Genomic DNA, 14,373 nt, shown 5'->3' on the forward strand with positions numbered 1-14,373 from the left:
ATATATACTTTCTTTATAATGCCATTACATATTTCTATAATTATACATAAAGCTTCAGAGCCTTTTATTCACTTTAGTTTTTTGGGATTTTAATGAACTGAAAAATGACAGTTTTCGTGAGAAAGACCCATATATATATATATATATATATATATATATATATACAATGTTAGAAGTACAATTAACATAAAAAGACAAAAAATTTTAATATGACCATACATTCAATATAATAAAAAATGTAAGAAGCACACTTTTGAAAAAATTCTAACAATTTCACGCAATAAAAATGTTGTAGAAAAAATTGCTATTGCAGCTCTACTAGCAAATTGAAGAATTTGATCTTCATTTTGACCAGTATTCATGACTTAAAAATTTTTTTAGTTCAAAGTCATTTGCTTGATGTTTGCGATGAAAAAAATTTAGTTAAAACCAAATATTTATACTTTCGAGTATAAATATAAACATTTTATTATATAAGTAATTTATTATATAATTTGAATAAACAATTAAAATTTAATATAAAATTTTGATATCGATTTCATTCAATCCAATTGAAATCTCATTTTCACCAAAAATACTGCCACAACTCACTTTTAACCATAAATGACAAAAAATTTTCAAAATCTCATATCTCGGTCAAAAAAGAGTCGTAAAGTCATTTACTTAAGCGTGTTTTAAAGTTAGTGACTTGTACTTCAATTTGTAAATAATAATTTTTAAGCAAAAAATTTTGCCAGGAGTTAGCAACTTGTATATAACTTGTAGAAAATTTTTTTCAAAAAACAAATTGCTTTGTTCAAATGTGCACATTTTTGCAAAAAATTGAGATAAATTAAATTAGTAATTTTTAGGTGAAAGTAGAAGACCTGAACATAATATCCTGAAACTTTTATGAAAATTGATTCATTTTTGAAAAAGTTTTGACACTTTGAAAAATGACAATTTTTTAGAAATTTTAAGTTTCCCTAATATATATAATCCTCAGTCTCCTTCAGTTAGTTCAAAATATCGAATTTTTATAATTTTATAATTCTCTTGAATATGACAATTACAGCAAAATCACTTTAAAAAATGTTTATTTAAATAACAATTTTTAGTTATATCTATGTCTATAGCTATGTCTAATCTATCTCAATTAGATTCGTAGTTATAAATGTTTTGTAAAACGCTATTTTCAGAAATCAAAATTAACACTGGGAAGAGAATTATGGCTAAAAAACACTAGATAAAAAAGTACCCATAAGATCGCAATGCAAAACAAACACACAATTATATAAATTTAACGAATAGCTCGATTCAGGCCGTTAAGTCCAAATTTAAAGTAACTAAACTTTTATTTAAATGAAACTAGACATTTAAAAAAATTACATGCTAGAAATAATTTGAAATTAGTGGATAGGAATTTTTGTACATTTTATATTTTTTAATATATACAAATGATCCTACATTATGTATTAAATAGCAATTCACTTTGACTATGCTAATCTTAAGACAAATTAAAAATATTTACAAAAATGATGAAATATTTCATGATAATATACAACTCCTTTACAAAAATCACCCGTTTAGAAAGTATTATTCTATATAATTGTATCACAACATAAGTGTAATTATTGGTATTAGAAAATTTTTAAAGCTCATATAAGAGGATATAAATAAAAGTATTAAAAAAAGATCTTTTTCGGAAGCTTCAAACTTAGTCTAACATATTAATTTTAAATTATTTAATTAAAGCAAGCCACATTTTGTTTTGCGATGTGTCCTATCCCTTTCTCCTGTGATTTTTTTCTGACGTTTTATCTTTCCGTTGCCTTCTTTTTTCCAGCTTTTTTTCCGTGCTTTTTTCCGTTATCCTGTGAGAATACCAATCCTCAAGCATGACGAAGACAAGTTTAACTTTGCTTAGTGCCTTTTCCACAGAACATTTTATAAGAGTTTGTGTTGTTAACAGTTGACAAAATAGAAAAAAAAAAGAAAGAAGGGAAGAAAGAGAAACAAGAGAATTGGGTTGATTAAGTGAAGTGGTTATATAAAACTTATCAAATTACCAAAGAATTTAATTGTTCTACCAGAATTAAAGATATGCCTCAATTCCATCTTCTTTGAAAAGAGACTTTTTAACACTGCAAACACAAAAAATAAGAATACGTTGCGTAAAACATCTTTTTCGGATATAAAAAAGATGCAAAATGATCAAATAATAACCCCACTGAAAAAGGTGTTAAAAAATATCCCTTAACACTAAACATACCATAACCGATCAAATGACCGTTTAAGAACTTTTGCATCGAAAATGCGCAAATCAACTTACATCGCTTTTGCACATTTGACTTCATGACTTTTTCTAACCATTATATACAGTTAATATTCCATTATTATTGTTTTTTCGTATTTGGTTTTTTCGAATAAAACTTGTCGTATACCTATTCCTACCACAACCAGTCATTTGACATACAGAACAGTTTATTGCTTTATGAGGTTATCGGATCAGAAATTACAATGTAATGAGTGTTCAACGTATTGCATTCGATTAGTTGCTCATTTCTGCAAAAACTGTTGCGTAATTGGTTAAATCAGAACAACTGTAATTCAAATTTCTAGCAAGTACCTAAAATTTTAGAGTGGCATTTTTGAGTAAAAAAAAGTGACAAAAACTAAAAGTTTCGGTAAGTAGCAAGATTCTTATCAACGTAAGACATTCCCAAATAGGACATTGCAACGGTAATAAAACCATCAAAATTTGTTCTAAATGTGAAAAACATGTTTGCGGAAAATGTACAATGGATACATCCTGTATATGTAAAAAATGCGTAGAGCAATGAATTAAAAATTCTGGTTCTCTGTGTTAGTAATACATAAAAATTGGCAATATACAATTTTGTTTAATTATAATAAAGTTATTTTGTTTACTTCCTTCCTAACATCAATATTTTATACATTCAATCAAGAAACATTAAGTCCGGACATTTGACAGGCTATGGTAGAAATAGGTATTTTTTAAGTGTTGGTATGTTTAGTAATAAGAAATAATATAAAACTTGTGCTTTAGTTCAATCAATCCACTGATTTCTCTCGTATTATATATTTTTTGATTTGAAATTACAACGAACTTGGCAGGAAAGCTTGTTTAAAAAAAAAAAGATTTCGAAATATAACCCATCACAGAAAAGATTCTTGTTCTACTCCAACAACTCGGAAATGTGCTTCTGATAATATAATATAATATCTGATAATACAATATATGTGCATTGATAATATAATAAATTTGACTGGAAAAATATCCCCAAACAAAATTTATTTCAATATAAGTAATATAAAATAGTATCAAATATTACAAAATGCCCATCTAAAATATCAAAAGTATTCCAATTAACAGTTTGGAAACGACAAATTTGTATAAAATATTTTAAATAAATATCCCCTCAAAAATACCACTCTTTTAAAGATGATAAGCTTTATTGATTTCAGTATTTACATTTCTGCCAAGGGACCTCCATCACAGACGGCTTTCGCGTGTTTTGCAAAAATACTATCGTTATGTTTAAAATTAGGTTATAAAAATTTCATCATAAAATCAATTCAATTTACTTTCATAACAATATTGATACATAAGAAGTAAATAAACACATTGAAACATTAAATAATTATGTCAAATTGGAGAAGCGTACAAGGCAGCTGAAACCAAATTTGTTTTATATAAAATAGAAATAAGACACAAATAAAATCATAATAATTAAAATAAAAATGAAAATATAAATGTGTGTTTGCAGAACAGTATTTCATCAGGGGGCATTTTTCTTCTTATGTTGCACACACGCAGGAGCCTTTCTGTTGTTAGTGGATTTAACCAAAACTAACAGTGCCCCGAGGCCCCTTGATGAAAAGACAAAAAAAATAGCTTTTACCACAATTTAAAAGCACCATAAATTTGAAAAGGAATCACACCTAAAAGGTACAAAATTTAAACCAACAAATGAAACGCCTCCTTCAAATCACAATATAAATAAATGTAAGTAAAGTTACAGTTAATTAAAGTAATAATATTGAAATATTCCGAATGAGTAAGAGAAAAAACACATTTATATTTTCCTTTTTATTTTAATTATTTAGATTTTACTTATGTCTTATTTCTATGTTATAAAAATTTATTTATCATATGTATAAACTTATGAAAATATAATTGAACGGTGAATAAATAATGAAAATATAGTTAATAATATAACACATATTTTATCATTAATATTCAAAAAATGTATTTAGAAATTATTAACTCTAAAAAGCTTAATTTGAGATATGGATATATTTCTTTATACCGGTCCGGTATTACTCACAAAACCCCCGGCACTGCACTGTTAGAAATTTCTCGGAAAAAATGGTTACATGACAATCTATTTAATTGTTATTTTACCATATTTAAACAAAAAAGTCAAATAACCATAAAAAAGATGGTAATGAAACTATTAACAGTCAGAAAAATCGTTTATTACTATTTTTACCTAAAACGGTTAAATAAGAATTTTATTGCACCAACTAAGCCCGCGCAATGAAGCAACTTAGTTTCTTGCAACTGCTTACATATTATAGCCGGGAGAGCTAATCTGTCAATCTTATGACCGACAGAACAGGGGTTCGTGTCCTAGCGTTAACACCTCCATTCCCTTTAACACACATGAAGAATTTGTGCCCTGCACTCTCTGATGCTCATCATCTAACAAGAAGCCTAGCTCCTATGTCCAGTTAAATTTCTTTTCTTACGGTTTTGAAACCATGGTACCGCATGGTTTCGTATTCATGATTTCATAACCATACTAGTGGTAAATGGTTTTAAAATCGTAAAGGAGAAAAATATTATTTATCGTAAACTTTACGGTTAATCGGATGGACAGACTGCTGCCGATTATTTTACCATAATTTTAGAATGAAAATTCTAACAATGTAATATTTTTCCCGATCGCTTCACATTTCATCCGTTCAAAAATTAAAATAGCCTTCAAAATAAAGTTATAATGACATACATATATTTAGAAACAAAAATAGGAATTCGCATCAAAAAAGTGCCCTTACAATTTCTTTTTCATTTATTCTTTTAATTTTTCTTCAATTATTGAGTTTATTAAATGCAACTACATAAGTTCAAAACAAAAATTCGCACCGAAATGGAAACTTAAATCGAAAAATAGCTAAAGTAGAATTCACTCTTGTTATGTTTACCCAGTTCTAAATACATTTATAGTATCGAATTCAACTTAAAGAAAAATCTTAAATAATTTAAATGCATTTCAATAATCAAATTGAATTTGAAGAAAAGATGTTAAATAATTTGAATACATATATATTGTTCAAATTGAAGACACATAATTGTATATTTTTTTAGATTATTTTACATTTTTTTAATTTCTGATAAAAATTAAACTAATACAATTCTGCAATCAGCATTTTCCTAAAGGTAGTTTACTATTATACATTCTTCTGTTTTTAGATTTTTGATACAAAAATTACCAATTATTACTCAAATCTCATCATTTCTCCTATTCTAATAAAACAAAACCTTTTAATATTTTCTGAAAGATAGAGTGCTGTCAAATGTTAATATATCATCAAAAGTTTGTTAAATACAAGAAAACGCAAATCAAAACAAAGCCTCTTAACCTCCATGAGATCCCTGGTTTAAAAGGGGCTTGACTTGTCTTTTATTCTAGTCTATTAATTATTCACTCTCCCACGAATCGAATAACAGATAATTTAATAAACAGATAATTTCATAGAATGCCGGACAGAAATAAAATAAGCATTCTGAGAATCGTGCTTTAAAATGAAAATATAGTTTCAGTAGTTAAAAAAAATTTTTTAAAAGAAAACGAGTGAAAAATAAACAAAAAGTTTGCCGAACATATTTAAAATATATTTATTTGTTGAAATTTAAGAAGTGAACAACAATAAAGTACATACGAATATAGTAAACGATTTTTTCTGTTAATTAGTAAAATAAAACCTGCGTGCTAACAGAAATCCATAAATTACTATTGATAGTTCGCTGTTGGAATTAATATTTTTTCATCGAAGGTCCTCCTTCAAGTTTGATAAACGTTCAATTTCTTTTATAATCACAAGAGCTCACTAGCTCAGAAAATTCAAACTCTTCCGAGCGAGCTTCCCCAATTTTTAATTGCTATTTTTTATAGTTTATTATAATTACATTAAAGTCTTTTTATTGCTCACCAACCATTTACAATTTAATTACTCCAAATAAATTTAAATAAAGTAAGATCATAATTTCACTTATGTTTTCTAAATAGAGAAAATTAAGTTTTGTCGAAGAAAAATTTTCTAATAAGTGAAAGCCTTTAAGAGGTCACAGCGACCTCCCATTCCGACGCTCCTTTTAATAATAAAATAATTCTTAAGAATCCTTTCTCAGAAAAATATCCTCAAAAATGGAACCTCCCGTTATTTCAAGTCCTTTAATTTCAATTAAACATTTTGAAACATTTCTTCTTGACTGTTGATAGTTATTAATTTCCCTCCAGTTTACTTCTCTTCAATTAATGCTAAACTAGATATCTCTTGGAAGGAAAAATAAATCAAGTATAGTTTGTCATATTTCAAATTTTCCCTAGATGACGCTACTGACTTATATGAATTTTTTAGCCATGGGAATGAGAAAATATTAATGCGCATCAAAAGTGGCGCTATCTATCAGATGTTTTCGAGACTGATTTAAAAATAGAGAGAACATATTCTGTAAAAGTAGTAGGAAACGCGTTTTTAACATAATAAAAGTATATTAACTTTTTCTTTACAGAAAATTAAAGACACTCTCGGAATAACTGGCGGTATTGTTCATTAAGTCAACTATTAGAAAAAGTGTGCTTTTGTTGTCCAATTACGTAGTTAATAAATTGCAAGATATTTATTGAAATCTGCAGAATTTGATTCAAACTGGAAAATAATAGTCTATTTAAAATGTTTCAAGATTTTCGAATAAGTAAAAACCACTTTTTTCGTTAATAAAACATAAATAATTTTCTCCTATTTGCACTTTGACTGTCTCTCGTATAACAATCATTTAAAAATATTTCTGTTTTTACCCTCAACGCACGTCGAGTCGGCGAACATTAATCGTTTCATTTTATCCAATATATCTATACAAATTAGTTAAAGATTAAAATGACTGTAACTTTGCGACGTGATCTAGTTAATGACAATTATAAACTTCTTATGCATAAACTACGCATTAGTTCTTGAAAATAATAAAATCTTTGAAGTGAATATATTTTCCAGCATTAAGTCTAAAAGCAAAGTATAGATCAATAATTTTAAAATAAATTATAGTAATTTTAATTATCTTAAACAAATTAAAAGTTAGCAGAAACTGATAATTTTAAAATTCTTCATGACCTATAACTTTAACCTAGACCATCCATCAAAAAAAAATCATTTTTTAAAATTTTAAAATTTAGTGATATTCTCTTAAATAAGCTTTAAAAGAACTTCTTTAAAAATATAAGACTCAAATAATTCAAATATTGAACTTTTATAGATAACACAATGTTAAATTATTGCATGAATTATACATGCAAAAAATTTGATATTTAAAAAAAAGTATATAAATATTTTCTTAACTCACCAAAAACGGGACTAGATGACTCGTGAGAAAAAATATTTTAGTGAGGACATCAAGCAAAGCTCTTATGACAAAATGACCAATAAGTTATTTCGACTTTCTTGTGATTTCCTTTTGAAGTCTAAAATTGAGCTCCTCTGTGGGGTTTTTATATTTTAGAACAATCGTTCAATAGCCGACACAATTTTTGTGTTTACGACTACTAATGTTCAATTACGTAGACTTATAATTTTGAACACAATCCAAAAGACAAGAAGACTCCTCGATCAAGTAGTGGGAGGAATTTGCCATCGTAGAGGACTTTTTGATGGAACTAACCCGTATTTGCGTTGCATGGAGAGGAAGACCACGAGAACCTCCTACTGTTAGCCTAACGACAAAGGGACTCTAACCCACGATCCGTCTACCACTGAGGATATTTCACGTCAGTACTTTGGTCAGTGCAAGCCGGGTGCGGATTTCGTATCGACCAGCAATCGCTGGGATTCGAGTCCGGATCACCTCATTGGAAGGTTAACGATCTATCCCCTGAGCCATCGCGACTCAAAGGTAAGTGCGGAGGTGCAGTTTCTTATTATCAATTTTGAAGAAAAAAATCCTCAGAAAATTGCCACGGAAGAAATTTGTGCGTGAAATTCAGACCATGAAGACATACCATACCATGGGTGAGAAAGTTAGTTATAGAAAGGACACTTTTCTTGGAGCAATAAAGATAAGATCAAATGACGGTTTAATTTTTTTCCCCTTCGGTCAGAAAAGAGATTTAATTTACTCATCTCTCACCTCGGTGAGAAATTATCAAATATTTTCCAAAATTCGCAATATGATCAGTCCACTTCCGGTCCCGTAGTGAACTGATCGTTAAGACACAGTTCCCAGTAGAACACCGAAGTCAAGCATCACTGGCTGCGGTCAGTAAGCAGGTTGATGATCACTTTGATCAGTCTGCTTAGGGACCGATGATGCGCGGTATCGGTTCTCGTTAAACTGTTCTACCGTAAAGTGCTCGACTTCGAGCTCAGGTCGTCGATCTGCCAAAGCAGGGGAGCCATTCCCTCTGCAGAGGATCAAATTTGCAATGGCATGTCTTCGGATCATCCTCAAGGAAGCCTTCCAGACCGATGCCAATAGCCCATTGTGCAGCTCTACTACGACGTAAATAAAATATTATATCGAAATTCGCAACCCCCCCTTTTTCCCTTGCTGTGTCAAAAAATCAGTATAACTTAGTATTTTTAAAAATAGGAAAAGACTTAATTTGACCTTGAGTTAATGAGTCTTGAAATATATTGTATTATAAAATGATCTCATATGTTCCTTAACCACAGATTTTGTCCACTGTATTGTTCAAAATTCTAACATATTTCAATTCTATGAATTTGTCTTTAACACAATGTCGCACAAAATGGTAACTTACATCAATGTGCTTGCTTCGAGAGTACTTAACTTTAGATTTAGAAAAATCAATAGTAGCACTGTTATCACAAAACAATTCACATCTTGGCATGTCGAATTTGAATTTTTTATTGGTTAGCACATTTTTTTTTGCTGCACTAACTCCTTGGCTGACTCGGATAAAGAGATATAGTCAGTCTCCATGGTAGGAAATTTAAATACTTTTCTGTTTAAAGATTTTCCACAGGATATGAATATCACCATTATATTCAATTCTTCCTATTGATACTCTGTTTGATACAAGGTCCGAATGCGTGTAGAACTTCATTGACAAATCAGAGGTTTTAGCTTATTTTCCTTTCTATATTGCAGATACGATACTCTAATAATTTCGGTAGAGCTTGCCTATGCTTGATACCAGTATTTTCGTGATACTGTGATAAAATGTTAATAGCATAAGATATTTCAGGCCTTGTTCTACTCGCTATAAAATACACACATCCATGAACACTACGGAATGGAATATTTTCCATTTCAGCTCTATTTCTGTTTGTAGGCAATCCTGCAAAGACAAGTTAATCCTTTTGCTATTCGCAATGACACTACTTGTATTTTGTACCACTTTCTAAAATACTTCAGTGTATTCTCTATATATTCTTTCTGGTGGATTACTAAATGATCATTACTCTTCTCAATTCCTATACCTAAACATTTCCTTGTTTCTCCCAAAATCTTTAATTCAAAATCTTAATTCAACTCTTTTAAAATTAGATCCATGTTTTCTTGACTTTTTTCAAATATAACGGTATCATCAACATATAACAATAGCAACACATCTTCTGTAAATATTCCACTGCATCAGTCTAATTTTTCAAGTTTTTAAGTCATACAATACACTAGTTACTTCAGAGTACCGCTCACTTCCTTGTTGATGTAATCCATATATTTACTCTTTTTAATTTACACACTTTTGATGGCTCTTCTACAAAACCTTCAGGTTGTGCCAATTTTTTCATTCAAGTTTGCATATAAATATGCACACTTCATATCAACTTAACAGTGCACCAAGGTCATTTAGCCTACAAAAATTTTCTTATTAGGGAAAAATTTACCACTGGACTATACACTTCACAATAATCAATAGTCAGTTGTTGCTTAACTTCCTGCGCGACAAGCCTAGCGTTATATCTGCTAGTGATGATTGTATGATTATGAAAGAGAAAAACCCTGAAAATTTTATGTGCAAAAACTCCATATCAGTCTATATATATGCTTCATATTTAATAAAAAATTTTAAACTAAGATTCATGATTAAATTACCTATTGATGCAGTATATCACACTTCATATATAGTAACTAATTTTTTTTTAAAAAAAGCTTAGCTCTAAAGAATAGCGATATTGGATTTTAATATCACGTGAATTTGAATTGCGTAAATGGATTTTAAAAACGTGTGATCACAAATTGCAATATTGATTTTAAAAATATGTATATGCACATTGATATATTGCATTTTTAAATAGCGTAAATGCGAATAGCGACGTACGATTTTTAAATTGTGTATGGGAATCAAAACGTGTAACTTATAAATAGGGTAAAAACGAAAATCGTTGTTTGATGTGTGGTGATGGGTTCGCCGCTCATCGTAAAATCAAGTTTATTTCATATTGTTATCTGTTTGTCTTTAATCAATTGTGTTTTTACTTATTTTTTAAGTGAACTGAAATAAGAGTTATGACGTCCTATTCTTAGAATTGTATAAATACCAGCACGCACATGGCAGCCTGTCAGTATTTTCTCCCATAACCTGCCGTGATGATGTTTTTGTAATTCAAAACAAATTGTATATAAATGTAAATATGTTCGATAAAATATTAGTATCTCGAAGGAGCTATCTTCGCTTACTTCAGATGTTAATATGGTACGAATATGAATCGCGATATTAGGGGATTCTAGCGCAGTTCCAAACACCCAGAAAGGCGAAAATCTGTCCAACAAAGGGATCAAAACGGTGGATCTCCGCCAATTGGCGGAAGAATCATATATACGCAAACGTCTCATCAACGAGATTTAGCAAAGTTTCAAAATTAAAATAGTTTGCGGAGCTCCAGGAAAATTTTGCCGGATTATAAATTTGTGTTGTTGCTGTAGTAGTTCATTTACGTCGCACTAGAGCTGCACAATGGGCTATTGGCGACGGTGTGGGAAACATCTCGGAGGATGATCCGAAGACATGCCGTTACAATTTTGATCCTCTGCGGAGGGGATGCCCCCCCCCCGCTTCGGTAGCCCGACGACCTGCACGCGAAGTTGAGCACTTTACGGCCGAACAGTTTAACGAGGACCCAATACTGCATACCCTCGGTCCCTACGCAGACTGATTCAAGTGGTCAACCAATCGCATACAGTGATACTTGACTTTGGTGATCTGCTGGGAACTGAGTCTTAACGATCAGTCCACTGCGGAACTTATAAATTTGTGATTCACTGAAGTCGCTTACCAATAGACTTGAGATTTCACGAAATTCGGGGGAAAATCACATGCCTCTTCCTAATTTTTAGACCCTGAAGGATGATACGAAAAACTCGGAATTCCGAGGTACACGCAGAATACAATCACCCCTGAGTTACAAATAGTGAGAAAGTCTCATAATTTTGATTCATTCGTTTTTAGACAGTACATCCATCTACTTTTGTAATGACCACACTTTTTTTCTTCATCTTTTCAATTTCCGCTTTCAAAGCATTCTTTCATTCTTCACAATTTCTTGACAACTGCTTCTTTGTAGCTTTTTGGAACATTGCACTCAATTAAATTTGCTTTATCTTCTTGCACCATGCCAACTTCATTTCTGGTTACTTTACCAGAATATTCATTCCTACCAACTAAAGCAAAGTATATCTTTTTCAAATTCTATATTCCATGACTACCACAATATTTCTGAATGTCATTTGATGACCTAAATCAGTTTTTAGACCCTTCTTTGTAATAAGTATCATTTCTAGATCCATCTCATCGATTAGTTCTCAACCAGTTTAAATCTGCTAACCTCTTGATGCTTTCATGATTACAACTTGAGTCACACTCTGGCCCATGAATAATATCTTCATCGTCTGAATATCCTCTTTCATTCCAATAATAATGGAAAACATCTTCTCACCAATAGATTGCTGTATCAACAGAAATAATCTCAAATTATACAGAGATGCCAACTGCTCCGGACACGACAAAATAATTATAATAACGGTAAATAACTACAAAGCAAATATTTGACTATTTTTGCTTGCTTTTTAAAAGCTATAGCATGATATAAGTACTATAAAGTGGTTTATTATATAAGCTTATGAATTATTCAGAAATAGTGGTGGATTAAAATCTACTAAATTGAATTTATTAAACCAAGAATCACAATTGATAAATTACCACTTTAAAATATATATTTGCTCTACGGAGCAAGTTGGCATCTCTGATAATTGCATGGCAAAATAAACAATTTTGTAAGAAATCAGGTAGAACTGTTTTTTGTTTTGTTTTTTCAATTTGCATATATAAATATATTTTAAAAAATATCGTCATAAAATTTAAATTTTTTCAAGTTTTTAGTAGATTTTATTTTTCTGGAGTTTCCTCAGCTAATTTTAAATTACTTGAGTTTACCAGATTTTCCCTGAGGTGTATCACACCTGTTTTTCTGAGGTAGAAAATAAAATTTTTATCATCTTAAAATCTCAATAGATTAAAGGTACAAAGCTGGGGGAAAAAAAAGCAAGAACTTTTTTAAAAGATCAGACAATGATATGAAGTCAAGATGCACCTTCCCCAAAGAGATAAGCTCTGACAATTAATGGTTAAAAGAAAAAATATATATACTTAAAAATCAATTCATCAATTAAGGTGGAAATGTTACTGCGATGAAAAATAATTTTAATTGAATAAACAGAGTTGCTAAAGTACTACGAGTTATATTTAGAATTGAAAAAAGAAGAAATTGAGTTTTAAAGAAAAGATTTGTTAAATTTGGAAAGTTAATGCAACATACATACCATGACAAGTGAATTATACTTGAGGGCTCAAAACTAACTTATGATATATTTAACTGGAATGATGCGTAGATTTACATAAATTTCGAACCTTTACAAAACAGTAAAAACCAGATTATCCAACAACTCAGATATTTGACATTCCTTCTGACTTAATTTAAATCATATCTAATTCAGACCTAATTTGAAAAAAAACTTTTTTTAAACTTTAACATTTTGGCAATTGACGAATTCAAAAGTGTCAAGTGCTGTTACCTATCAAAATGCAGGGTTTTGTTAACTTCGTAGCTTACAGTTTATCCTTTCTGTAGTAGCAGTGATTTGTCACGGGGAAGGGCAGCAGAGCAATTACAATGTACATCATAAGTAAGAAATTAGCACATATTTTTCTATAATGCTAGGTAATTAGCATACATTTGTAATTCTTAATCCTAGTAATTCTTAATAATTAATATTAAACATTTAGCTGTTGGCCATCAACATGTAAATTCGAACACTGGACAAATATGGCTGGGAGTTAGTTTCTCGCTTGTTTCCTCTTCTCTGCTATTTCAACCTGCTGAATGGCAGCCATATATTGTGCAGCAATCAGCAGTTGCGACCAGATGATCTATTGAAAGATGAACCAAACTCCGAGTAGTCAATATGCAGTGCTGTTTGGTGGATTTGGAGCCGTGAGTTCAGAGAGTCTAAAATCAACATCAAATGCCTTTCAAAAGCTGTAATCCAAAATAATGCAGAGAATTATTAAGTGTTTATAGTGAAAAGTGTTATCTGATAAGTGTTTATAGTGACAGTAAATTGGTATTGAACAAGCCATAATAATTGTTGAGTTGCAATGCCGTACAAGTTAAATTTTAGATATTTATTTATAAGATAGAAACAAACAAAGTTGTATAACACATAAACAGAACCAGTGATTTCCTACTTCTAAAGTAAAAGCAAAAAGTAAATTTCAATGCAGAAGTTAATAGAAACACACAATTCTTCATATAGCAATGTCATTCTTTTGTTGCCTCATAGACAAACGGATGTAATAAGTCCTTTATAATTAAGAGTTATCTATTCTGAATATTTTTTGTTTGTACAGTTTCAAAATACAATAAATAGCACTGACAACTTTTTGAACATACTCCTAAACCAGTAGTTAATGGTTAATCAGACTTCTACTGTATGGTGTGATTTAGCTTTTCAAATGTAGCAGGCATTCAAAAATACTATATTCAGTCAATTGAAGCTTCATCTAAAGACAAAAATTAAATAATCATATTATGAATGTAGTTGTATCAAATATTTATTTAAATAAAATTGAT

The sequence above is a fragment of the Parasteatoda tepidariorum genome, chromosome X2, assembly GCF_043381705.1.
Source record: "Parasteatoda tepidariorum isolate YZ-2023 chromosome X2, CAS_Ptep_4.0, whole genome shotgun sequence".
In the NCBI taxonomy this organism is placed as follows: Eukaryota; Metazoa; Arthropoda; class Arachnida; order Araneae; family Theridiidae; genus Parasteatoda; species Parasteatoda tepidariorum.